Source organism: Rattus rattus, chromosome 3 (genome assembly GCF_011064425.1).
Source record: "Rattus rattus isolate New Zealand chromosome 3, Rrattus_CSIRO_v1, whole genome shotgun sequence".
In the NCBI taxonomy this organism is placed as follows: domain Eukaryota; kingdom Metazoa; phylum Chordata; class Mammalia; order Rodentia; family Muridae; genus Rattus; species Rattus rattus.
Window position 1 is genome coordinate 86,104,639 of NC_046156.1, and position 25,365 is coordinate 86,130,003.

The 25,365-nt window shown below is 44.2% G+C and overlaps 1 long non-coding RNA gene across 1 annotated transcript in view; it reads right to left on the reverse strand.

The window, feature by feature from the left end:
* Positions 1–1,480: 1,480 nt before the first annotated feature.
* LOC116895699 overlaps positions 1,481–25,365 on the reverse strand; it is a 45,529-nt gene continuing 21,644 nt past the window's right edge. Inside the window, exon 3 of the long non-coding RNA XR_004387303.1 lies at positions 1,481–1,978. This is a non-coding gene — a long non-coding RNA (uncharacterized LOC116895699). The remainder of the gene's footprint in view (positions 1,979–25,365) is intronic.

Sequence of the window (25,365 nt, forward strand, 5' to 3'; positions counted from 1 at the left end):
AAAAGAATGCTATCTCATTAAAGGGATAATTATCCCTCCTATCTTTTTTTTTTCTTTTTTTCAGAGCTGGGGACCGAACCCAGGGCCTTGCGCTTGCTAGGCAAGCGCTCTACCACTGAGCTAAATCCCCAACCCCCCTTCCTATCTTTTTTATTTAATACCATTTTCTATTTAATATTGTTTTTAGTATTGCTTAAGGTGAGCCTGCCTTCCTGAGGGTGACCCTTGGCCTGATGATTGACTGGTCCAACTGGATTAACTCTTTCAGGGTGGGGAGTGGTTTATCGTTCTCCAGAGACAGGCTCTATTCTTTTGACAGTAGTTTTCCCTTCGTGGACCTTCAATGCTAATGTAGCAAGAAGACATGGCCTAGACAATTTTCTTTTCTTTTTCTTTTATATCCTCCTCTGCTTTGGCTAGAACACTGAAAACTCCAGACGCCCCAGAGAGCTCATCTCTACTGACAGGTCTCAATGGGTTGTTACATGTAAATCATATTCTTCCTGCCCCTCTGACCTGTACACCAGCTAACAGCACTTTCCCTCAACCCTGGCCTCCTTTGTTAAGTAGCCTTAGAACTAGCCATTGCACTCCATGGAGGGTTGAAAAAAGACAGCGTCACCCACACACAGTTGCTACAGGTCAGCACAATGGCTATGGCCTATGATCCAAATCCAGCCCTTTGCCTGTTTTCATAAGTTTTCCCAGACCGCAACTGTTCAAAGCTAAGTTACATTGTTGCGATAGTGACCTGTGGGCTGGTTCCTCATAGGAAAAGTTTGTCAACCCCTCATTCAGCTTCTCCTGCCTAAAATCAAGGCCACCTCAACCCAAACTCCTGCTCTGCTGTCTCACAATCAGTAGACCTAGGCTCTCGCTACACTGGTCTTTTCATTTCTCTTTCCGAAAACCTGCATGCCTGCATTGAGGATAGAGCTGTCTTACTGAAGATGGCAGGATCTAGAAAAATGAGCACTTTTATGGAATTGGTCTTTCTATGGGCGAGTCCATACACTGGAAACCATACACCTCCTCTGACTCACCGTCTATATCGTCCTAAGCATATCCGTCTGGATGGACTTTTAGTAATCTACCTCCTGGTGGCCAACCCCCTCACTATGCATAGCACTCTGTTCACATCCCTCTTATCAGTGGACACTGCCTGACTCTCTCTGTCCATCCCACCCCCAGTCAACCATTCTCCAGAGCACAGGCTCCTCCAAGGCAGCCATTGTCACCTAGGGTGCACCTCTCCCCTCAGAATCAGGGCTCCTGCCTCACTGACTGATAGCAGCAGCACTTTCCTACTCACTCAAGACAAAGCTTGGAGTCTCTTTTACGTTGCCATTTTCTCTTCAAATTTCACACTCTACTTAAGCAGGGAGTCCTGTCAGCTCCACTTACAAGAGCTAAGAGAGGAGCCAGGCTTGTGATCTCAGCATGTACATGTGGGAGGATCAAGAGTTCAAGGCTAGCCTTGTCTAAACAGGCAGTTCTTGGTCAGCCTGACCTACATGAGATGACGACGATGATGACAACGATGAAGAAGAAGAAACAGTAGAGTTAGAAAGCCCAATCAGTGATCCTTACGACCCCACTCCAAGTTAAAAACCAACTGAAAACAAACAAAAAGATAAATAGAAATAAAATATTACTGTTACAACACATTACCTGACAATAGAGCTGGTATCCACACCCCATTCTTCTACCTGAAGGTAAGAAGGCAACAACATACTTCTGAATACCCACAACTATTCAGACTTCCGTTCAGTCCCGACAGCATGGACCACCGTGGACATCCGTGTTGAGCAGAGCCAGATGGTATCCTTCGATACTTCACAACATAGGAATAGGGCCAAATACATATTCTTGACATGTAGTGGTGTGTGGGTAGACCTGAAGGGAGAGAGGGAGCAGTGTGATGACATTCCCCAGTACTGCCTTCTCTGCCATCCGTCTGACACGTTCTGAAAGGGGACTGTGAAGAAAAAGGTGCCAAGACTTTGTCCGATCCATTCTTTTACTCCATTAGCTCTGGCCATTAACTAGTGGTATGGCTTTTCTCTTCAGGGGGCGTGATTAAAACTCCCCCCCCAACAATCTTTATCCCACCTTCACACAACTTCTCCCTTGAAGCCAGGCCTGACTCTTCTGGGGGTTTAGCATTTATTAAGGAGAAGGCCCTAAAATGGGTCAGAGTAATGTGTTAATTAAATTAATTCTAAAACCTTTGTCCCAAACTAGAACTTCTGCTCTGTTTCCCTGGCCCGCTCTCCTCCCTCATTATCCAGCGTAGCTCATCAAACACTGGCACTGAGATGGAAATAATAAAAATACGCTAATCATAAAAATGCCAGCAACAGACAAAGCTCCAGATTGAAGTGCTAGATGCCTTCTTAAATGGGTTTTCCTGGGAGGAAATTAAAGTTAAAAATTAAAGTTGTATTCAAATTGATCCAAACATTTCAGAGGTCAACAGAATCAAAGTCCAAAAATCTCATTCCTGTGTGCTTGGGGGTTGGAAATTCAAAGAAGCTGACTTCGATCCAAGCGTTATCGTCTTGGTTTCTTGTTCTGCCTGGTCTCAGCCGTGAGGGTTTGGCTGTAGGTAGAACTAAGCAGGCTCAGCCTCCCCTGTCTTCAGTAGCACAGATCAAAGTCCTGAAGGGTTTTTGGATGATGAATACCTCATTTTCTTCTGTTTGAAGGTTTTACAGTGCACTAAAGATTATCACAGACTTGAACCAAACCTACTGCATCTAGCAACAAAGAAATATCATTGTCTAAAGCAGAATGTTTATGGAGCCCAGGATTTGTTTCGTCCAAGTCACTGGCAATAATTAAATGGTACTAGATGGAAAGATGTCGGACTAAGGAAGGAGCTTTGATTAACCTCTCGGTTCCCCAGCCAGTCTGGGGAAGTTCTCTGATGTCCAGTCTCTGCATTGATAATCTGAATCCCAGCCTGCTCCAACATGTATGTACATATCTGTTGGTGGGATTGAGGCTGACATCTCTATCTCGCTCTCTTTCAAAGATAATAGAATTCAAGGTAAGCCCATCTTCTTGCAAAGTTAGAAGCTTGAAGCACACATCATGAAGCTTCGTTTGCTTTCTCCTTGTTTTTCAATTTATCTGTAATCTCTAATTCCCTTTATTCTTTTGAACACCGTTCTTCCAGCACCCTGGTACTGACTGGCCTCATCAATAACCCGTAAGCAAACCTTCTTAGGAGCCTGAGCCAGAAATCGTGGTTCTGTCAGCAGCTGTGAGGCAGGAGCCAGAGACACTCAACTCCCCACAGCAGCCTGAACGCTTCTGTTTGGAGGACTCTACTCAGGGGAAAATGTCATTCATTGTACCATTGGTAAATGCAGTAGCTGTAATTCTTGGAATGATGACTAAGGGAACCCCGTGACCAATGACTCAGCCAGATGTAACCCATTCCTGGCACTGGAGGGTCTACCTGAGGGCATAAGATGTATACTTGTACATTACCTATCTCACCATATGGTGGCTCGATTTAGATTCCTTTCATATACACATACATTTACACACACACACACACACACACATACACACACACATACACACACACACACACACTTCAGCAGCAGTAGGTTTCCACATGGCTTTTTAAGAGCCCTTTTGTGCCAATTGTCCCTGTCCATCTTCCCTTCTTTACCTGGCCTTTCTCCTCTGTGACCCCATGTAATCCTATTCTAGTTGCCTCTTTATATCTCTGGAACACTGCATTTTGTTTCTCCTTCCTTGGAAGGTCCCCTCCTTCCTGCCACTCTCTTACTAACTCCATAAGCTTTCCTGTTATTTGGATGGACGGGCACACACGAAGGCTAGGGATGTTGAACATTTGAAGTGTTTTTCGGCCATTTTTCTTTCATCTTTTGAGAACTCTGTTCTGCTGTCTGCCTCATTTTACATTTGGGTTATTTCTTTTCTTGATGTTTATTTTTTTGAGTTCTTTGCATGTTCTAGATATTAATCCTCTGTCAGATGTATAATTGTATAATAGATATTTTTCTATTCTGTAGGTTGCTGCTTATCTTGAATAATAGTGTCTTTTGCCATATAGAAGTTCTGTTTGTTTGTTTGTATTTGGGGTTTTTTATTTTGTTTTGATGTTTTTATTTTGGTTTTTTTTTTGCTTCATGGGGCCCCATTTATTAAATATTAGTGTTACCCTCCAAATCCTGATGGGAAGGCCCTATAAAGGCAGCATTCAATTATGTGATCAAACTTAGAGAAGTTGAGCTGAAACCCCCTTGAAGCTTCACTTCTACAGATCAGTGTCCATGATTCTAGAAGGTACTATGCATGCTTCTAGAGGAGACAAGTAATCATCGATATCACCAAACTGTGAACCCTTGGACCTACAATAGTGACCTTCCTGAAAAACATACCTACCGGCAGGCATGCTGGTGGCATAAATGTTATGGGAGTGACCAAACACATTTTTATTGGATTTAAGGTCCACTTCCTGAGATGGAAACCATCCTCGACACACTAACGTGATCAAGAACCTGGGACGAGGTAGGCCATTGGCTGCGGGGGAAACCTAATACCATTATTCTGTTAAATGATCATAGCAGTAAGACAGCTCCGAATGGCATTGCTATATGCAAATATCAGTCCATCACCCAGCCCTCACCATAGAGATTTCTCCGTGCAGTAGATGGCAATTAACACAGAGACCCACAACTGGACCATGTGCAGAGAGGGAGAGGCTTTGAAGCACTCGGTCCTAAGTGGATGTGTTTATTAAGCTCAGGGATCTATGTAGAAAAGGAGGTGGAAAGATTGTAAGACCGGAGTTGGTGAGTGACTACAAGGAAACAGCATCTTCCAGACACAGCAGAGCTGATGCACACATGACCTCACAGAGACTGCAATGCACATGAAACCTGCACAGGCTCAAGCCCTTCAAAACCCCAGCACAGAGAAGGGGAAGTGGGCACAAGCCCACCCCTAACCAAGAAGCTATTTGCAGGTAATGCCTGCTGGGAGAGGAGAAAACCAGTTTTCTCAAATGGAATGATACTAGGTGTACGGACCACACTCTAGGACAAACCTTATGCTCAGAAGTAATGGGCCAATCCAATAAGTGCTGCATGTTTTCTGTGTGCTTTTGTTTTGTTTTGTTTTCTGTTTATTATTTTTCATCCTTATGTTTGTTTGTTTTGAAATTTTTGGAAGATAAAGAACATTGAGTTACAGAAGTTCTTTGAAGAAATTTAAACAACAGCTCATTAACCATAGAATTATTATTATTATTTTTTTGGTTCTTTTTTTCGGAGCTGGGGACCGAACCCAGGGCCTTGCGCTTCCTAGGCAAGCGCTCTACCACTGAGCTAAATCCCCAACCCCAGAATTATTTTTAAATTGGGCAGAGTGAGTGCATGGTGGTAATCCCAGCACTCCAGAAGCAGTGGTAAGTAGAGCTGTGAGAGTTCAAGGCCAGCCTGGTCTTTATAACGAGTTTGAGGACAGCCAACATTGCACAGATCAAACCCTGTTTGTTTATTTTCTTAAAGAATTAATTTTTAAAAATAATATATCTGATAAGGGCTAAGAACTTCTGTAACTCAATAACAAAAGACAATTTCTTTTCAAATTTTAATTCAGGCAAATGACTGGAAATTTTTTAGAAATGATGTACCATAACCTCTGAGCATAGGAAATGATAGCATGGTTAGTCATTGGAGAAATGCAAGTGTTCTTTATATTGCTGTGATAATCATCATGACCAAAAGCAACTTGGAGAAGGAAAAGATTTACTTGGCTTGCTGCTTACAGTTAATCACAAAAGGAAGCCAAGGCAGGAAATAAAGGCAGGAACTAAAGCAGAGACCATGGGAGACACTGCTTACTGACTTGTCGCTACCTTTCCAATACAGCCCAGGTCCAGCTGCCTAGGGATGGCACCGCCCACAGTGGGCTGGGCCCTCCAACGTCAATCATTAATCAAGAAAATACTCCACAGACATGCTACGGGCCAATCTAGTGGAGGCAGCTCCTCAGCTGAGATTCCGTTTTCCTGGATGACTCCAGCTTGAGTCAAACTGATTCAATCTAACTCTGACAGTAAGCTCAAATGACACTGACATGCTCTTTCAAACCCACTGGAATGGCTACACGTCGCACAACCAGAAAATAGTGAGTCAGGATGTTGGGATCTTAGTCTGTTGTTTGTGGGAATATAGAATGATGCAGTCATTTTGGGAAAGAGACCAACAGTTGCTCAAAAAAGTTAAATGTACAGTTACTATATGTAATCTATTAATTACCCCTAATTACAAAGAGAAACAAAGATCATATCAGAATGTTCATGGTCATATTCACAATAGCCAAGGAGTGAAACAGCCCAAATTCTAACAAGCTGATCAATGGAGAAATAAAATTTTATATATATATATATATATATATATATATATATATATATGTATATATACACACACACACACACACACACACACACACACACACACACTCAATGAAATATTACTCTGCCCTGAAAGAGAACAAAGTATTGCTCCATGCTGTGACATAGACGGGGGCCTTAAAAATGTTATGCTCAGGGCTGCAGACACAGTTCCACAGCTGCATGGTTAGGAGCATTCTCTGCTCTTCCAGAGAAACCAAGTTTGATTCCAAGCACCAACATCAAAACTCACAACTGTCTGAAACTCCATAATGGGAATCAACACTGTAGGCATGCAAGTGGTGCACAGACAGGCATACAGGCAGAACACTTGTGTGTGTGAACCTAAACTTCCTGCTTAGTGAAAGAGACTGGACTCAACGGGTTGTTCCAGTTAGTCTTTGTCAGCTTGACACAAACCTACACACACCTGGGGAGAGGGGGCCTCAGTTGAGGGGTTGCCTCTGTCAGACTGGCCTGAGGGTACCCACACAGGGGGCTTTTTCCTGATTAGCAGTCGATGTGGGAGGGCTCATACCAGAAACAATGTCACTCCTCAGCGGGTAGTTGGATTAGGAAGCAGGCAGAGGAGGCCATGAAGACCAAGCCAGAAGCAGTGCTCCTCCACGTCTCTGCATCAGCTCCTGCCTCCAGGCTCTTGCCTCAGATTCCCTTGATGTCAGACTGGAAACTGTAAGCCAAATAAATCCTCTTCTCCCTGAAGTTGGTTTTGGTCTGTGTTTATCCCAGAACAGAGAAACAAACTGGACCAGGCTCCATGTTTCATTTTCCTGAAATACTCAGGACACGCAAATCCACCCAACCAGGTAACAACCAGAGTCTGCCAGGGGCTCAAAGGAAGTGGGGAAATGACTGTCAACAGGGACCAGGGTTCTCATGGAAATGTCCTGGAATTTGTGTTTGTGACTGCAACCATGGTAAAACCCTAGAACAAAATCCAAGATATATATATATATATATATATATATATATATATATATATCTCCCAAAAAACAACAACCAAAAAAAAAAAAAAATCCCAATGAGGTTGGTAGATTATATAATGTGAATTATATCTCCATTTAAAAAAAATCAGTAAGAGGGGCTGCAAAGATTACTCGGTGGTTAAGAACACTGTTCTCTAGCAGAGGCCTGAGGTTTGGTTCCCAGAATCCACGAGGCTGCTCACAACTGTCTGTTATCCCAGTTTCAGTGGATCATATTCCCTACCCTTTTCTGACCTCGTAGGCACGGCACACACTGGGTATACTTACACGCATACAGGCAACCCTCATACACATAAACTAAAAATAAATACATCCTTTAAAAATAGCAAATAGTATTCTTAGTTTAAAATAAAACTTACATCAGGGGCTAGGAAAAGGGATCAGTAGTCAAAGTGCTCACTGCCCCAGTTTAAGGACTTAATTCAGATTTCTAGCACTGGTAAAAAAGCTGTCTGTAACTCCACCTCTGAGAAGGTGGAAACAGGAGGATGCTTGCTGGCCAGTCACTCTAACCAAATCAGTGAACTTCAAGCTCAGTGAGAGAACCGGTCTCAGAAAAATAAAGAGGAAGCAATGGAGGAAGATACCTGACCTCAACTCCTGGCCTTCTCACATGGACTCACATACATATACACATCTACACAATACGAACACATTCATACACATACTCTTAGTTAGGGTTTCATTACTGTGAAGAGACGCCATGAGCAAGGCAACTCATATAAAAGACAACATTTAATCAGGGCTGCCTTACAGTTTCAGAGGGTTAGTTCATTATCAACATGGCGGAAAGGAAGGCATCGTGCAGGTGGACATGGTGCTAGAGGAGCTAAGAGTTCTACATCTTGATACAAAAGCAAGGAGGAGAGGACTCTTCCCCAGAAGGAGGGTCTCCTGCACTGGGAAGAGCTTGAACATAGGACCTCAAAGCCCACTCCCTAGACTGATGAACCTACTCCAACAAGGCCACACCCACTCCAACAAGCCCACACCCACTCCAACAAGGCCACACCCACTCCAACAAGGCCACACCCACTCCAAAAAGCCACACCTAGTCCAACAAGGACACGCCTACTCCAACAAGGCCACACCTACTCCAACAAGGCCACACCTACTCCAACAAGGACACACCTACTCCAACAAGGACACGCCTACTCCAACAAGGACACACCTACTCCAACAAGGCCACACCTCCCAATAGTGCCTCTTCCCATGGGCCAGTCATATTCAAACCACCACAATATTTTACGTTGGATCATAGTTCTCTGCTAATTAGGCTTTTTAGTGACTTCCTGTAGCAACCAGAGTACAGGCTTCTTCTCTAACAGTCCTGTATAAAATGACCCCTATTGACATCTCATATCTTCCTCCTCCAGCTTTCACCTTCAACTCACGTCTTCACACTTAATATTCCGGCCTGAAACACTAGCTACCCCAGGCTCCTTATGGCTCCCTTCCTTCACAACCATTTTGAGAGGCTCTTAAACGCTTTTCTCTAAACGGTCCCATCACTATCATTCATGCTACCTGTATTTCTGTGTAGCTGTTACAGTTAGTCTTAAGTGTCAATTTGATTGGATTGAAAGATGCCCAGGAGTTTAGTAAAGCACATCCTGGTGAGAGGCTGTGTCTCCAGAGACAGTAGGCCTGGGTACGATACTGGAGGGGATGGTAGCCCCACCCCATCCATGTGGGTGGTATCATCCAATAGGCTGAAGGCTGATGGGATGGCAGTTAAGGGAGAACAACACTAGCTTATATATGCAAGCTGTGTTCTTCCTGAGCGATGGGTCAGCTGATGCTCTACCACCAGCAGCCAAACAAACTCTTCAGCTTTAACTCAGGACTGTGTTGTGGTTCTTCTAAGGTCCCCAGCTTGTTGGGATGAGGAGCTCTCCAGCATGCAGATGGCCTCTGAGGGATCATTCTGCCTCTAATCATATAAGCCAATAAAATAAACCTCCTTTAGTAATTATAAACATATCCTTTCTGTTCCTGCTGTTCCCCTCGGGAGCCCTAATTAATACAAAAGCACTTATCAGTCTCTGAAATTGTGTGTTTGCTTATTTGCTTTCTCATCTGTGAGCACATACAGAATGCTTGAGCTTCAGTCTGCCTCGTTCATTGCCTTAATCCAAGAGCTTACCGCATTGTTTGGCACCGAGCATGTGATCAGAAGCGATTTCAATGAATCGAGAGTACGTCACTGGAGTATTTTGAATGCTTTGGTATTTTGGTGGTATTTAAGTGCTGACAACTCATGTGTTGGAATAAAGACCCCGGAAACCACCATCCCAAACACATTAGGCCACCACGGGAAGGTGAGAAACAAAAGGATGGGGGAGAGGTTTCTGCCAGCATTTCCAAATCTCTGAAAAACGTGTAGAAACTGTTAAGCCTGCCCAAAGTTTACAAAACCAGCTAGAGCGAGGGGGTGGGAAACATTTCATTCTGGAAAGTTACCCAGGCTTTCATAAATAACCCTTCTCAGTAGGCAACATTAATTAAACTCATTAAGAAACACAGGCACTGATGAATGCACGGACACTCATACACACACACTGATGAATGAACTCACTCATGCACATTCATGCACACTCATAAATGCACACATTCATGCACACACACACACACACACACGCACACGCACACGCACACGCACACACACATGCGCACATACACACACGGTGCAGGAAGAAGAAGAGAATTCTGTGGGCGTGGGAGAACAAAAGGCAAATATAAAAATGTATTACATATGTGTCTGAAAATGTCAAAATTATTAAAAGTAAGTTAATCATCGAGATAAATAATGCAGGGTAATGCAAAATTCCGTTGCTCCCCCCGTGAGTCAGCTGCTGGATCTGTGGCACCAGGAAGAGATCAGTGAGAGGGGCTATGGCAGCCCGATGGCTGTTCCTGTGATCTGCTGAGGTCAGCCTCTGGGCTCAAGCTTTGTTCCTGCAGACGAGCAGTACTAAAGAACCAAACACCCGTGAACCACAAGCACATCTGCTTTGTGGCCAAGGAGGAGGGCAAGCAGAGAGATGGGGCCCGTCCGGATAGTGGGAACCACACGGTGGCATACCAGGCTTTCAGGAAAGCACATTCTGCCACAGATCCCTGCAAAAGGGTCTAACCTGGCCTCTGCATTTCTCTGGAGAAGACTGAGGCACGTGATGAGACACATGGGTTACACACAGAACATAGAAAATAGCGTCACTGTCTCCTTTTTCACATGAGGAATGCATCCTTCTTGTAATTCTGAGATGATCTATGAGTCACGTGTGAGATGAACCGAGTGGAAGGAACGCTGGGAGAAAAGCCATCTGTCACTGTGTGTTCTGGTGAGTTTGAACAGCAGGCAAAAGAAAATGCCTGTAAACTAAGTAGATTGGGGGGGAAATTCATAAATCTAGTTTAGGTTTAAGTGATCACTGAGGAAAGAGTGGAAGGGCGAGGACCTGAAGTGGTACAAGGAAATCAGTGGGTAGTGTGGGGCGGGGAGATAGCTCTGGTAGGAAGACCTGAGGACCCCAGGGAAGCCCCGAGACTGCCTGCTATAATGAAAGACCCGCAGGCTGTGCTCTGGCCTCCGCCTCTGCACCATACGCCCCCAGCACTCACATTTTCGAATGTAGTTTTTAAAATCGAAAGACTAGTTGGAAAACTAGAGTTATGGCTGTGAGCTCATAGAGACGATGACAGTGTCTCTACTTTTGAAAATGTAAGCAAATGAGCAGAATGCTATGGGGCCAAACTTCCACAGACACACTGAGGTAAGAACCCCTAAGTGTGACTTAGGGTGGGAATTAGACACATTTCAGGCTGTGGAGGTGGAGCCTAACGACCGATTGTCCAGGTTTGGATTTCCAGCAGTGCCTGCTAGGTGGCCTCCATGGTTAAGACCTTCAATCATTATAAAACCATCATCACCCTGCCATGTCTCATTAAATAAACTATTTGCATATTTGAGTCTTCCCTTTTGACCTGTATCACACCATTCTTTTGGGTCTGTGTCTCCACTGGCCTGCTTCCATGATGCTGACTTGGGTACCTGTCGCCTGGCTGGCTAGTCAAATATCAGCCTTCTGAAGGCCAAGCTCACATTTCAGTTCCACCATGAGCCTTTCTTGCTTGCCTTTCTTTGAACTCCTAAAATACAATTGAGCTCGATTACGTTCTGCCATGCATTATTCACAATTGTTTATACATATTGATGTTGGGAAGTAAAGGGAAGACATTAACAAAAGGAAAGGGGGCTGGAGAGATCGATGGCTCAGTGGCAAGGGCCCTCGCTGCTCCGTTAGAGTACTAGTGTTTAGTTCCCAGCACCCACCATGCGCGGCTCATGATTCCCTGTACCTCTCGCTCCAGGATATCCAACACTCTCTTCTGGCTTGTGCACACACAGAGAGAATACATTTTTAAATAAAGAGAAGAGTGAAGGTCAAAAGGGGCTCCCCACTACAGCTTCTGACTTGGGGATGGGTTATTACTGGCCTTTCACTGCGGGAATGGAGCAGAATGGTCCAGAGAGACTCTGGCACAGGGAGGGACATTAGACTGGTGCGGTAAACATCCTATTAACATGTCGCTTAGTAATTCACGGTACTATTCTGATACCACGAGGAGTGAGGGACACACAGGGATGTGGCACGACAGGGAGCTTGCTGTGTGTATTCTTGGGCCTCGCTCCTAACGTGCTGAATCAGGATGTCTACAGCGGGACCCACAAATCCAATTTTAATATCATGCTAGGCAATTCAACTGCATTGCATATGTTAAAAATTTTTTAATTACATTTACTTGGGGAGTGGGTCCCACATGTGCCGTCATGTGCACAAGAAGGTCAAAGGGCGACTTGTGCAAGTCACTTCGTTCCTTCCACCTTGCCGCGGGTGCCAGGCATCAAACTCAGTTCCTTAGGCTTGGTGGCAAGTACCTTTATCGGCTGAGCTATCAGGCCAGCCCCTGGGTAATACTAAAAAAAGTTCTTCTTTAGAGCATGGAAACCTTAAAAATCTCACTACGTGAAACGAACTCTCACAAATTACATGTTCCTTTTCTTTTGAAAGGGGAGGCACTAATTGTGACATCCTATTTCTTGTGGGGAACTCACTTGCTCACTATAATGAACACCACTTCTGGCTCAGGGCCACTAACTCAGAGGCTCTATTCTTGATGGAACAATGGGGAGCCTCCTGCCAGGGCCACCTGGTCTCCTGTGGCAATTAGCTGCAATGTCAGTGGGTCTACCCAGCCCTGATCATTACACATGACAGTTCCAGGGCCTGTGTGTGTGTGTGTGGTTGGGGGGGAGCATCTTAATCTTGGGCTTTATAAAAACAACACAATTACCACTTGAAATGGGCCAGATCACAGCTTTAAGCACATAAGCAGCTCACTAATTATACTCACACCTAGCACTGCCACAGAAACTGTAAAGGCATTCTGGTATACTTCAATGCCTCTTGTCTGAAGAGATCATGAGAATCCTCTTTAAGGTTTCCTTTACTTATATATATTTACTGTATATTAACAGATACTTGTGAGACTTCTATATAAATGCATCGTGCATTCTCCCCATCCTGGTCCCCACTGCCTCCCTTCCCTCCTCTTCTCACGTTTACAGCCCCCCTCCTCTTCCCAAATAGCACTCTTTCTATTCCCATGCCACATTCATACATGCACATTATATGCATGTATGTATATAATGACTATAACCTGAGTTCCACATATACGAGAAAAAATTTATTATGATTAGCATAATAAATAAGTCTGGTTTATTATGATTAGAATGGAGATCTCATTTCATTCATTTTCCTGCAAATGACATAATTTTATTTAATTTTTTTTATGTCAGGGCTGGAGAGTTGGCTCGTTGGTTAAGAACATTTATTGGTCTTGCAGAGGATATGGATTTTATTCCCAGCACCCACATGGTGACTCACAACCAGCTGTAACTCCAGTCCTCGGGAACCCAACACCCACATCTGGCCTCCACGGGCACCAGGTATACATGTGCACAGGCACACATCAGGCAAAACATTCATACATAAATAATAAATATGTTTAAATAACTTATTTTTTCATGACCACTGGTTGGTGTTCTGTCTGCATGTGTATCTGTGTGAGGGTGTCAGAGGCCCTGGAACTGGAGTTCTGTGTGGTTGCTGGGAACTGAACCTGGGTCCTCTGGGAGTGCAGCCAGTGCTCTTGGCTGCTGAGCCATCTCTCCAGCAGCCAATAAAATACTTTTTAATTTAGATTTTTATTGCACTTTATTTAGCATGTATTTTGGTTTGTTAACCCATGTATGCATGTATGTGAATGTCGTGTGTGTGTGTGTGTGTGTGTGTGTGTGTGTGTGTGTGTGTGTGTGTGTGTGTGTGTGTGTGTGTATGAGGAGGTCAGAGAGAAACTTGCTGGAGTCAATAAATACGGATGTGCAGACTTCGGTTCTTCCAGCTCTATGCCCAGGAGTGGCGTACCTGGCCAGTGTAGTAATTCTAGCTTTAGCTTTTCACAGTAATTCCCACTGAGGATACACTAATTCAGATTCCCACTTGCAGTGCACAAGGGTCTTTCTTACCCCCATGCAACCTCAGCGTGGTTTTGATTCCCACTGAAGGAAAGATGGGATTCTTAGGAAATGCTTCTGTTTTCAAGTGGATTTCCATTTCAATTTTTAAAGTTTCCCTGATCCTCTATATGTACTAGTTTGTCCAGGAATAACCGTTTCCTTAAAAATCAGACAAAATACATTTCAAATTTGAACACTGAAATTCTGCAAGCGTTTAGCTTCATTTTTTCTTTTGTTTTGTTTTAGTCAGAATCTCATTTTGTAGTTTAGGCCTGGAACTGATTGGTAGCTCTCTATATGCATTGGCCTCCCCAAACCTGAGATGAAAGTGTGGCCCACCAGAGTTGGCTTCAGTAAGAGTCAATAAGACATCTCCTTGGCCATGGGATTATTTCTTGAATGTGCTATACCGAATCTGCTGCTAGCTTCCTCCCTGGGGTGGTCCCATGCTGGGTTCCCTCAGCTTCGCATATGACACCATCCCTGTCCTTCCAGACTGTGGCTTTTAGTGAGACTTATATCTCGCTCTTTGCAGGAAAACTTAAGCGCAGACTGCAAATTGAACCTGTGGCCCTTAGAATCAATGCATATGGAAACTTAACAACTATTGCCAAAATGCTTCTCCCGGGGTCCCACTGATGACCCCAGAAGGTGCCTCAAGTCCTAAAACCTCACAGACAACAAGAAGTTCTTTCAGCTCTAAATTTTAAAAATACCTTTTGATATTTACTTTATTTTATGTGCATGAGCTTTTTGCCTGGATGTAGGTGTGTGCACCATGTGGTGCGTAGGGAGATCAGGGCATCCAAGACGGTGTCGGAGTTCCTGGAACTAGACTTATTGGTGGCTGTAAGCAGCCACGGGGGGGGGGGCACTTGAAACTGAACTCGAGTCCTTTGCAAGAACAAGCACTCTAGTCCTCTCTCGCTCCAGTCCCACTCTGGGTCGTTGTAGATCTGTATGAGAGCTGACATCAGGAGTTCAAGCATCTCTCTGGATGGACCTTTCTGCTTCAGTGCAGTGCAAGGAGTTGAACTGAGAGCTAACTTTGAAACCAGTTCTCACAGGCAGGAACGTCGAGGATCGTGCAGCTTACCTGTGATAGCCTCAGTGAACTGTCTTCTCTTTTGCTTTCTATTTTCCATGTCTGGGGGTTAAACTGGGGGTGGTCTGCCTGCTACATTCTTTCTCTCTTTGAAGACTAGTCAAGTTTTCAAATCAGAAGGAACAGAAAATTTTAATCGATCCACTCCATTCTTTTTGTACAATGTACACAAGTGTCCAATGGAACTTGCAGCACTGCGGTATTTGCTTTCGTAGTTTAAGATATTTTCTCCCCAGTTGCAGAAAAAAAAATGTTTGTTTTTTAAGAGTCAATAAATAAATGCGGCACCACGGGCCTCTTTGTTTCTAGTCCAACTGATCCTCGAAAGTTAGCCATGGAGCCTCCATATGCCCTGGAGATCTGTTTACTTAGGGTTACCTTCCATTCCAGTATTACATTTGAATGTCTACATTAACTGCACACTTTATTCATCAGGCTGAGTAGAGCACCGGCGCCTTTCCAGAATTCATTGAAATTTCTTCTCCTTATGTTTTTCCTAAAGCAAATCGGGGACATCTGCCCTTTGTCACCTTACGTCTTTATTGAGGAAGACCAATTGTGCCCTGACGCCTGGAGATTATTACAACAGTAGATTTTATACTTACAGTAGGAAGTGAATATATAGGTTAATCCAGAATTATCCGAATTAATAAATTTGCAGTGTTGGCGCCTGAGGTATGCTGCGTGGTGTCGAATGCAAACTGCTCTTGCTGAGGACCTGAGTTTCGTTCCTAGCACCCACTGTCAAGTGGCTCACATGTAACTCCAGCTCCAGGGAGTTCTGACATATCTGACATACATGCATAATCTAAAAATAACAAAGCAGATCTTAAATTTTATAATGTTAAATTACCACATGTCAGAATTTAAATAAATCAATGCTTTTCATACGTTACAAAAAGATATTTTACAACTATTAGACTGGCAAGAAGATGTCAAATTCAAGGCTAGCCTGGGCCACATAGTGAGCCCAGATCTCAGAAAACAAACTAAATCTCTGTATCTGAGGTTAGGGACATGGCCCAGGGGACAAGGCTTCTTGCTGCACAAACACAGGGATCTGAGTTCAAATCCCAGAACCAGGTAAAAGGCTGGCCATAGGAGAGCGTTCCCAGAGCTCTTGGGGGGGAGACAGGAAGATTATTGCTGGCACTTGTTGGCAGTCGGGTTATCTCCAAGGTCAGTGAGAGACACTGTTACAAGATAAGACAGAATCCCGGATCAATAAGGATCAATCTCTGGTCCTGTGTGTCTGTGTGTCTGTGCATCTGTGTGTCTGTGCTCACCATTCTCTCTATCATTGTCTCTGTCTCTGGGTATTTCTCTGTCTCCCCCACTCTCCCTCTTCTGTGTGTGTTGTGTGTGTCTAGTGTGTGTGTGTGTGTAAAATACATTGCTTATTTTCCATATGATTCATTGTACATTTTCTTTTTAAAAAATTCTATGATGATGGTAATGAAATGTTGAAAATGAGCAGGGAAGACAGAGGGCAAAGAGGAAGAGGTAAGATAAGAGGCTGGGATGCGGTGAAAACTGCCTGTGTGCAAGTTCAGAGCCGCAGAGCAGGCACAGCAAGCTGGGAAAGCCACAGGAAGCCGTGCAGCCAGCTCCACCTCCCTGGCAACCTCCCTGACAGTCCGGTCCTGTCGGTGCTGAGCTCAGGAATCCAGAAAGACACATTTGATGTTTGAGGGGAGTCACTGAAATCTGAGGACGCAATGTTGACTACCTCTCTCTAAGGCAAATTATCCAGCTATCGGGGTTAAATCTGGCCAGTGGGGAGTGGAGAGAAGCAACGCTACTCAGGGCAAAATTCAAGTTCAGACTCTATTTCCCTGTCCTTCCAGAAGCTCACTACGGTGCTGTCTGGTTTTCTCAAATGAAACAAGTTTAGAAATATAAGCACTGCAGTACCCATTTCCCTTCACGCATGGTGGGACTGATTCACATTCAAAAACTAGCTGGAAAGAAATCACTCCAGTTGTTAGCACTGGTTCTAATAATTCCTGCAGTTTAAGTGACTCCAAACTGTGCTCTAGAGGCAAACATTAAATAAGAATTGAAAACACAGTTTACATCACCTTCCATGTTAAAAGTTGGTAATTAGATAAAGTTGAAGATGATCTTGAATTCCTGATGCTTCCGACTCCATTTCTGGGGTTAATCGCCACACCTAGTTTTATGGGCCCTGGGACTCGAACCTACAGCCTTGAGCATGCTTAGGCAAGGGCTCAACAGACCTGCATTCCTCGCCTAGTGTTTAAAGTTTTAAAAACCTTGGCAGCTTCTGTTGCTCTATCTATCCAATAAGGCACACAGAATAGGTATTATCTCTTTTATGAATGAGAAGATATAAAAGTAATTAACTTAAAGATCAAAGGCACACAGCTAGCTAAACCAAGCTGGTGTCAGCTCAGGGCTCTGTTATTGCTTCCCAGTTTTTCCCATGTTGGCCTTTGGGAATCTCAGCCTGCCAGTCACCCAGCATCATTTCATAGAAGCAGTGCTCCGAGCTCGACTGGAGCGAAGGGAGGTTTGAAACCTCAGGGGAGTGAGTTGTGAACGGGAGCAGGAAGTCCACTCTTACAGCTCTTCCTGTCTTCATCAGATGCCAGGAAGCAAAGGGAATTCACGCTCTCTCTCCTTTTAACTTTTTGTTGGTTCTTTGTGAATTCCACATCATGAACCCCAACCCCACTCATCTCTCCCTCTCTCAGACCTACCATTCACCCTTGCTACCTCCCCCCTCCAGCAGAGAAAAAAATCTCACTGTGGAAGCTGTCGTGTGTCACAGGGTGTCCCACAGTGTACCCTTTAGTCCACACTTCTTTGCTTGCAAATGTTCATTGCAATGACTTGTTGGTCTGGTACAAGGCCTCTGGCTTCTGCTACGCTTTCAATACTTCTCTGGGACTCCTCTGGACATCCTGTTGTCCTATGTCATGGAGATCCTGTAGTTTTGGGTCTGGAGGTCTGACCCCTTCATGTACTCCAGGAGTTCATCAATGGGGTAAATGTTGGGGTGGGCCAGGGAATTGACTCTTTTTACAGCCTCTTGAAACACAGGATCCAGAGAAGGTAAAGGAAATTTCTTACATGACATGTAAAAGTTTGCTATCCTGACATTTGCCCTAACAGAGTAGGTAAAAGTACTGGAAAAGGAATAAATATTCAAGGGATAGGAATGACCTCCGCAGGAGGAATGGTGAGGATCAGTTATGAGCACACGAGGCATCATTTAAGCTTGTCTATTTTAATATGTTTGCAATTTGAAGACTAAAATGTTAATAAATTGACAAAATAAATGGAGACACAGGAGATGCTAAGATGTAACTAGATGATGGCATTTGCCACCCATCCTGGTGACATCTGTTTGATCCCTGGAGCTTCCGTCAAGGTTGAAGGACAGCACTGACTCTACAAGGTGGTACTCTGACCTCTGCACATGTGTTCTGACATGTGACTCCTGCCCTAATAATACATTCAGAAAATTCAAATGAAGAAATAAATACTGCTAAAATCAAAGCCAGACTCCAGAAGAAAAATGGAGTATTTCAAGTAGAAGACCATAATCGTAATTATTTAGGGGTAGTCTAGCTTATTTTAATTCATAAATCTTAAGAGACTATCATTTGAACACAAACGGAAGTAATTTCGGTCTAAGAGAATGGTCTGTCCAATTCAGGGAGTGGTGGTGGTGGTCCTTGAAGCTCTCAGGGATGCTGGGACAGAGGTCCTTGCTATCTTCAATGTGTGGTCGCCAAGGTCATTTTGTATATCCCATGCCTGGCCTATAAGAAAACAGAAAGCAGCACGGAAGGGACAGATCTTGTGAAAGCACAGTCCAGATGGGCCTTAGTTCTGCTTCGGTGAAACCGCTGCAAGGAAGTTGGGCAACGTGGCCGAGGTTGACAGGTGCTACAGTTCCGATCTGGGTCCCTCTACGGCTCACGTGCTGAAGGCTTGGCTCACAGCTTGGCGCTACTAAGAGAGGGAGATTCTCTCTCTCTCTCTCTCTCTCTCTCTCTCTCTCTCTCTCTCTCTCTCTCTCTCTGTGTGTGTGTGTGTGTCTGTCTGTCTGTCTGTCTGCCTGTCTGTCTGTCTTTGCCCTGTGATACCCAGAGCAACAGGGCCAATTTAATCACAGATTTAAACCCCAGAAACCATGAATCCAAACAAATCGTTCTAAGTGGAGCATCTTGGTCACTTCTTACAGAGACAGTAAGTGAATCCTAATAGATGCAGTGAAAGTATGATGGAAAATTTTTTGATTAAAAAAAAAAGCTAGTCATCTCTGCTATAACTACCTAGGAGTCTCAGCTATTAACCTAGGCAGAGGCTAATTATAATGATATCCCTAAGACTCTGAAACTTACCTCTTAAGGCCTCTCACTAGTGTAGGTCTTCTAAGGTCCCAAGCAGAGTCTGTATTAACTACCAATTATTAAAAATATAATACATTTATTATTATTATTATCATTATTTTTATGTGAATTTGTATACGGTATGCATCTGTGTGAATGCGGATACCCATGTGCCAAAGCATGTACAGAGGTCAGAGAAAAACTTTCAGGACTCAGTTCTCTCCTTCCACAGGAGTTTCTAAGAATTGAACTCGGGTGTCATTGGTCCCATAATTTCTTCTTTTTTTTTTTTTTGAGAAGGAAGAGTTGGTCTCATGCATGCCAAGTTGACCTCAAAGTTGCTAACTCTCTCCACCTCCCACGTGCTGTACCAACCACCAGGACCAGTCTCTGGTGATAGGGATTAGACCCAGAGCTTTGTGCATGCTAGGCAAGCGCTCTACCAACTAAGCTACATCTGCAGCCCATGCGCACCACCTTCTCTGTAACAAGCTGCTCTAAGCACACCAGTTAAAACATTACACTTATTTCTCTCGTGCCACTTCTAAAAATCAGGGATGGAGCAGCCTACCTGGGTGGTCTGTATTGGGCCATCTTGGGAGGTTACAAAGTCATCACCAGAGCTGCAGTTATCTAAAGACCTGACCAGGATCCGTCTTTTAGATGGCTCACATGACATAGGCTAGAGGTCTTGGTTCTTTCTTCATGTTTCTTTTGAGTATTCTCATAACACCGTCCGTCACTGGGTTTCCCCACAGCGAATGTCCCAAGGGAGCTGAAGTTAATGGTGTTTCTATATCCTAACCACAGAAGTGACGCCCTGTCGTATCTGCTGCATTCCATTGGTGAAATACAACATCAGCTCGAGATGTAAGAGGAACTACACAAGGTCGTGAATACCAGAAGCTACAGATAATCTTCATAGTTGGAAGGTAGCTAACCACTAGGCCTTAGACATGTGTTCACATAATATATTTTTGCAATATTTAGAAAATTAAGACATCTTTATGTTCTTTCCCAAAAATCATATTAGTTTTTAGTCCCATTAGATATATCTTTTTTCTTATAGGATCTTACTTGACTCTCTGTAAATTATTTTAGAACTTGGTAAAAATTACTTCATAAACCAAACCAAAACCATAGTGTGAAGTCCTGATAGGAATCTCCCTCTCTCTCTCTCTCTCTCTCTCTCTCTCTCTCTCTCTCTCTCTCTCCTTTTCTCTCTCTCTCCTCTCCCCCTCTCTCTTCCCGTCCCTCTCTCTCTATGTGTCTCTCTGTCTCTCTGTGTTTCTCTGTCTCTCTTATCTCTCTGCCTGTCTGTCTGTCTTTCTCTCTCTCACTCACTCTCTTGCTCTCTCACCCTCTGCAGGGTCTTATGAATGTACACCTGGCTGTAAATCTGAACTCTCTATGTAGGGAAAGCTGACTTGAACTCATAGAGATCCCCCTGCCTCTGACTTCTGAGTGCTAGCATAAAAGGAGTACACTACCACATTGGCTTCTAATCCAGATTAGATTTTTTTAATCTTTTATGAAGTGCTTTCTGGGCTGGCTGGACTTTGAACATTGTTAAAACTGTTATAGATTATGGGACTTTCGAAGTTGGACTAAATGTATTTTGCATTATGCTCTGCCTAAGTATGGCCCCCATAGACTCATGTGTTTGAACAAGCCTATGGGGACCAGGGAGAGGAATATGGTGGTTTGCATATGCTTGGCCCACAGGGAGTGGTACTGTAAGAAGGTGTGGCCTTGTTGGAGGAAGTGTGTCACTGTGGGGGTGGGCTTTGAAGCCCTGTCCAGTGCAGAAAGGTCAGTCTCCTGTTTGCCTTCAGAACAAGGTGTAGAACTCTCAGCTCCCCAGCACCATGCCTGCCTGGATGCTGCCATGCTTCCCACCATGACGATAATGAACTAAACCTCTGGAACTGTAAGCCAGTCCCAGTTAAATGTTGTACGGATATAAGAGTTGCTTTGGTCATGGTGTCTCTTCATAGCAATAAAACCCTAAGACAGAGGGTTATCTGAATAGGTACTTCCTGCTAGCCCAAGTCTATAAATTAATTATATATCTCTCTGTGCCTCAAAGTTTTTATTCAAGAGATGAAGAGAGCAGCACTTACTGTATAGAGCAGTTGCAATGATTAAGATAACTTTCCCGAAGTGTCTAGAATGGGTCTGCCACACGGCACTTGCACAGTGAGTGTTATTTGATTTTATTATTGAGTCTCTGAAAACTCACTACCCTCAGGAAGCCGATTTTGGATGCCTTTCACAGTATTACAGCAAGTTGTAATTTCAGTATTCACTTCAGATGATTGCATACATTTGTATATGCTGCTAACAATAACAAGAACTAATAACAAAGACCTCTAGAGCACAAAAGCATTTCCTGGTAGCAATATACATGGGCATGATGATTTTGGTATCGTGTTTGTTAGTGTATCCACATAAGATAACTGTATATACATCCTACATCAACTTTGCTCCTAGCTGTAAACCTAACAGCAATTATGCTAGCATCTACCAAGAGGCATATGGGAAACTATTCATAATGGCTTTATTCATGTTAACCCAACATGAAACAATCCAAATGCCCCCTGACATGGTACAGCATGTTCATGAGGAGAGATGAATACAGCAACAAAAAGAACCAATCTCAACAACATCATGTTGAATAAGGGAATCCAGAAATAAAACCCAGATAGTTCAGCATGAGGGGAAGGGGTATAAAGTTGGGTGGTGACCTAGTCATGATAACTATTTCTGTGATGAAACACCATGACCAAAGCAACTTGAGGATGAAAGGGTTTATCTCCCTCACAGTTCCATAGAATAGTTCATCCTCAAGAACTTTGAGGACAGGAACTCAAGGAGGGCAGTGTGGGGCTGTACAGAGGTCTTTGTGCTCTAGGGAATCTGGAATGCTAAGCACTCAGGGTAGTTCCTTCAAGGGAAGGAATGCAAAACCTGTTTTCTGCCCAGAAGGCTGCAGCGCAATAGCTTTCTAGCCTGGTGACCTTTGCACAGTATGTATGTCTGAAGACTTTCCGGCACCAGATTCTTCTCCAGACCCATTCTCGTAAGTTTGTTGATCTCAGTCAATCTACAGAACTTATTTTTATGGAAGGTGTCACACGCACTTCACAGAGTTCTGATGTTCACATCTAATCTATGTTTAGCTGACTTTGGTCCTCAACGAGATTTAGGTATGTTTTGTTATGCAAGTGGGATTGAGTTAATCATCACAAGAAGTTTTCATCCAATTGTGCTGTGTCTAAACGTGGCTAAAATGAACAACTCAGTGTCAGATTCCTGAAGTTTGAACCAACATTGGCTACTGAGTCATGCTGGTATGAACGGCCTTCTTGCCTTCCATGGCTCATCTCTCTGCTGCCTGTGGAAGTTGACGAGTTCCCCACAGGGCCGGAACCTGGAGTCAAGAGCCAATGCAGAGGCCATGGGGGAACGCTGCTCCTCGTAGCTTGCTCAGCCTGCTTTCTTATAGAGCACAAGACGACCAGCCCTTGGGAGTCCCCACCCACAGTGGACTGGGCCTCCTCCATTGATCACTAAGGAAGAAAATGCCTTAAAGCTGGATCTCATGCAAGCATTTCCTCAACTGGAGTTTTCCCCATTCGGATGACTCTAGCTTGTGTCAAGTTGACATAAAACTAGCCGGCACAAGTAGGGAGGTGAGGAGGATCGAGAAGGAGTTGAGGAGGGGATTAAAAATTAATCAATCTTTCAATTTAAGATTTGGATATTTTATTATAATCTGTACTAAGAAGATTTCTACCCCATTCTAAAGTTAGTGATGGAGCCAAGGTGTGATCGGAGATTCCTGTATCCCCCATACTTGGAAACGTGAGACAGGAGGATTATGAGTTTAAAGGCTATAACAATACAAAACAAAAGTAATGGCTGGGCTGTGGAGGTAGCTGATTGTAAGGTGCTTGAATTCAAGCACGGGGACCTGGATTGGCATGGAGCAGGCCTGTAATCCCAGAAGGAGACAGGAGAACACTAGGGGCTCGCTTGTCAGCCAGTCTAGCCATTTGGTAAAGTCTGGGTTTCAGTGAGAGACCGTGTCAAAACTAAGTGTGGAGAGTAATTGGTTGAAGAAGATACTGGATACTGTTCTCTGTTTTCCATGGGTGTACACACACACACAGGGATATGCACATGTGTGTACACTTTCTCAGTTACTTTTCTATTGCTGAGATAAAACACCCCTACCAAAAGCAACTTGGGGAGGAAAAGGTCACATCAAAAGAAGTCAAGGCAGGGATCTGGAGGCAGGAGTGGATAGAGAGCGGCCAGGAGGAATGTTGCCTACCAGCTTGCTCCCATGGCTTGCTTAGCCTGCTTTTTTTTTTTTATAACAGACAGGACCCAAGCCAAGGAGTGGCTAGGTGGTCTGGATCCTCCCATTGTCAATCAAGAAAATGCACCCCAGCTTACCCACAGACCCATCCAATAGGGCCAATTTTTCTGATGAGGTTTCTTCTTCAAAAATTACTCTAGCTTGCTGTCAAGATGTCATAAAACCAGGCAGCACGCGTGCACACACACTGTATACACACAGAAAGAGTAGTGATATAAAGAAACCCTCTGCTAATAACACTAACATAGGCTGGCAAGGAAACAGGCTTGACAGTGATTGAGGGCTAATCAAGTTCCATTTTGCCAATCCTAAATCTTTATAGTTAAGAGTTGCCAAGCAGTGAGTGATAGAGAAGAGCCATGGGTTTGTTCTTTAACAGTTGTGCCAATTTCACTCATTTCCAAAACGTTTAAGCACCAGTACTCTCTGTGGTGATAGCCGTACTATCAAGGCGCAAATGAGACATAGCTCTTGACCCACAGAGCCAGGTCAGCTGGGACAGGACAGAAAGTCAATCAAAAGCGGACAGCTGAGACTTCTAGTGGGAGTAGAGGAAGTTCTCTGACCCCTCGGAATGAAGCCGGAACAAAATACTAGAAGCAGAAGCTGAGATAAGTCCCTACAGCTATGCTCCGAGGGCTGAAGACAAATGAACATTCTAGTTTAGGAGGGAAGGGTGGGAGAGAAGCTATGAGCACACAGGTACCCGGGAGAGGCCCCAGGGAGCGCAACAAGGTTGCAAGAGACACCCACGGAGAGGAGATCCATTAAGCCCTGTGCAGGGCTTACAAAGCAGTTCCACCGGCAGGAGAAAGGCATGGCGCCACGTATCCTAGGAACGTTTGTCTGCCTTCAGTGTGAAGAAAGGACGAGAGAGGGAGGGAAGATTAAGGGAGATCTGGCTAGAGGTCTGTTGCAACAAAGCAAGCTGTAGATGATGGTATTTAAACTAAGGCAGTAGAGATGCAACTTGAGCAATGTTCTGAAGTAGCAGGACGGGTTGGCTCAGCAAAGGAAAGACGGCTAACTTCCAGCCTCTGGCTCCAGCGCCTGTGAAGTGTGGTGATGTTCGCCTGTACAGAGAGTAGACGGAAAGAGCAGCTTGCCACTGAGAGCGATTTTGAGGAGGTCAGGGTTAATGAGTTTCATCCATGCTGTGTCTTCAGTGCTTGTGAGATGCCAAAGTGGAGATATTCAGTCTTTAGTTGGTCCTTGGGAAAGGTGACTCTCTTGAAGAGACCAATCTAGGAGCCAGTGAGGCACAGAAATGAATTCAAACCATAGGAACAGTGAGAAGCAGATTGAGTTCAGAACACCTAGGAATCCTCGTAGGTAATAGAGCAGCAGTAAGGAAGGAGTATTTCTCAAAAGACAGGAAGGAGGAACACAGAGAAGGAAGGAAGCCAGAACACTACACACGGGAGCTTAAGGAAGGGACATCTTTCAGCTGGTGTCAGGAAACAGAATGTAAAGGTGCCAG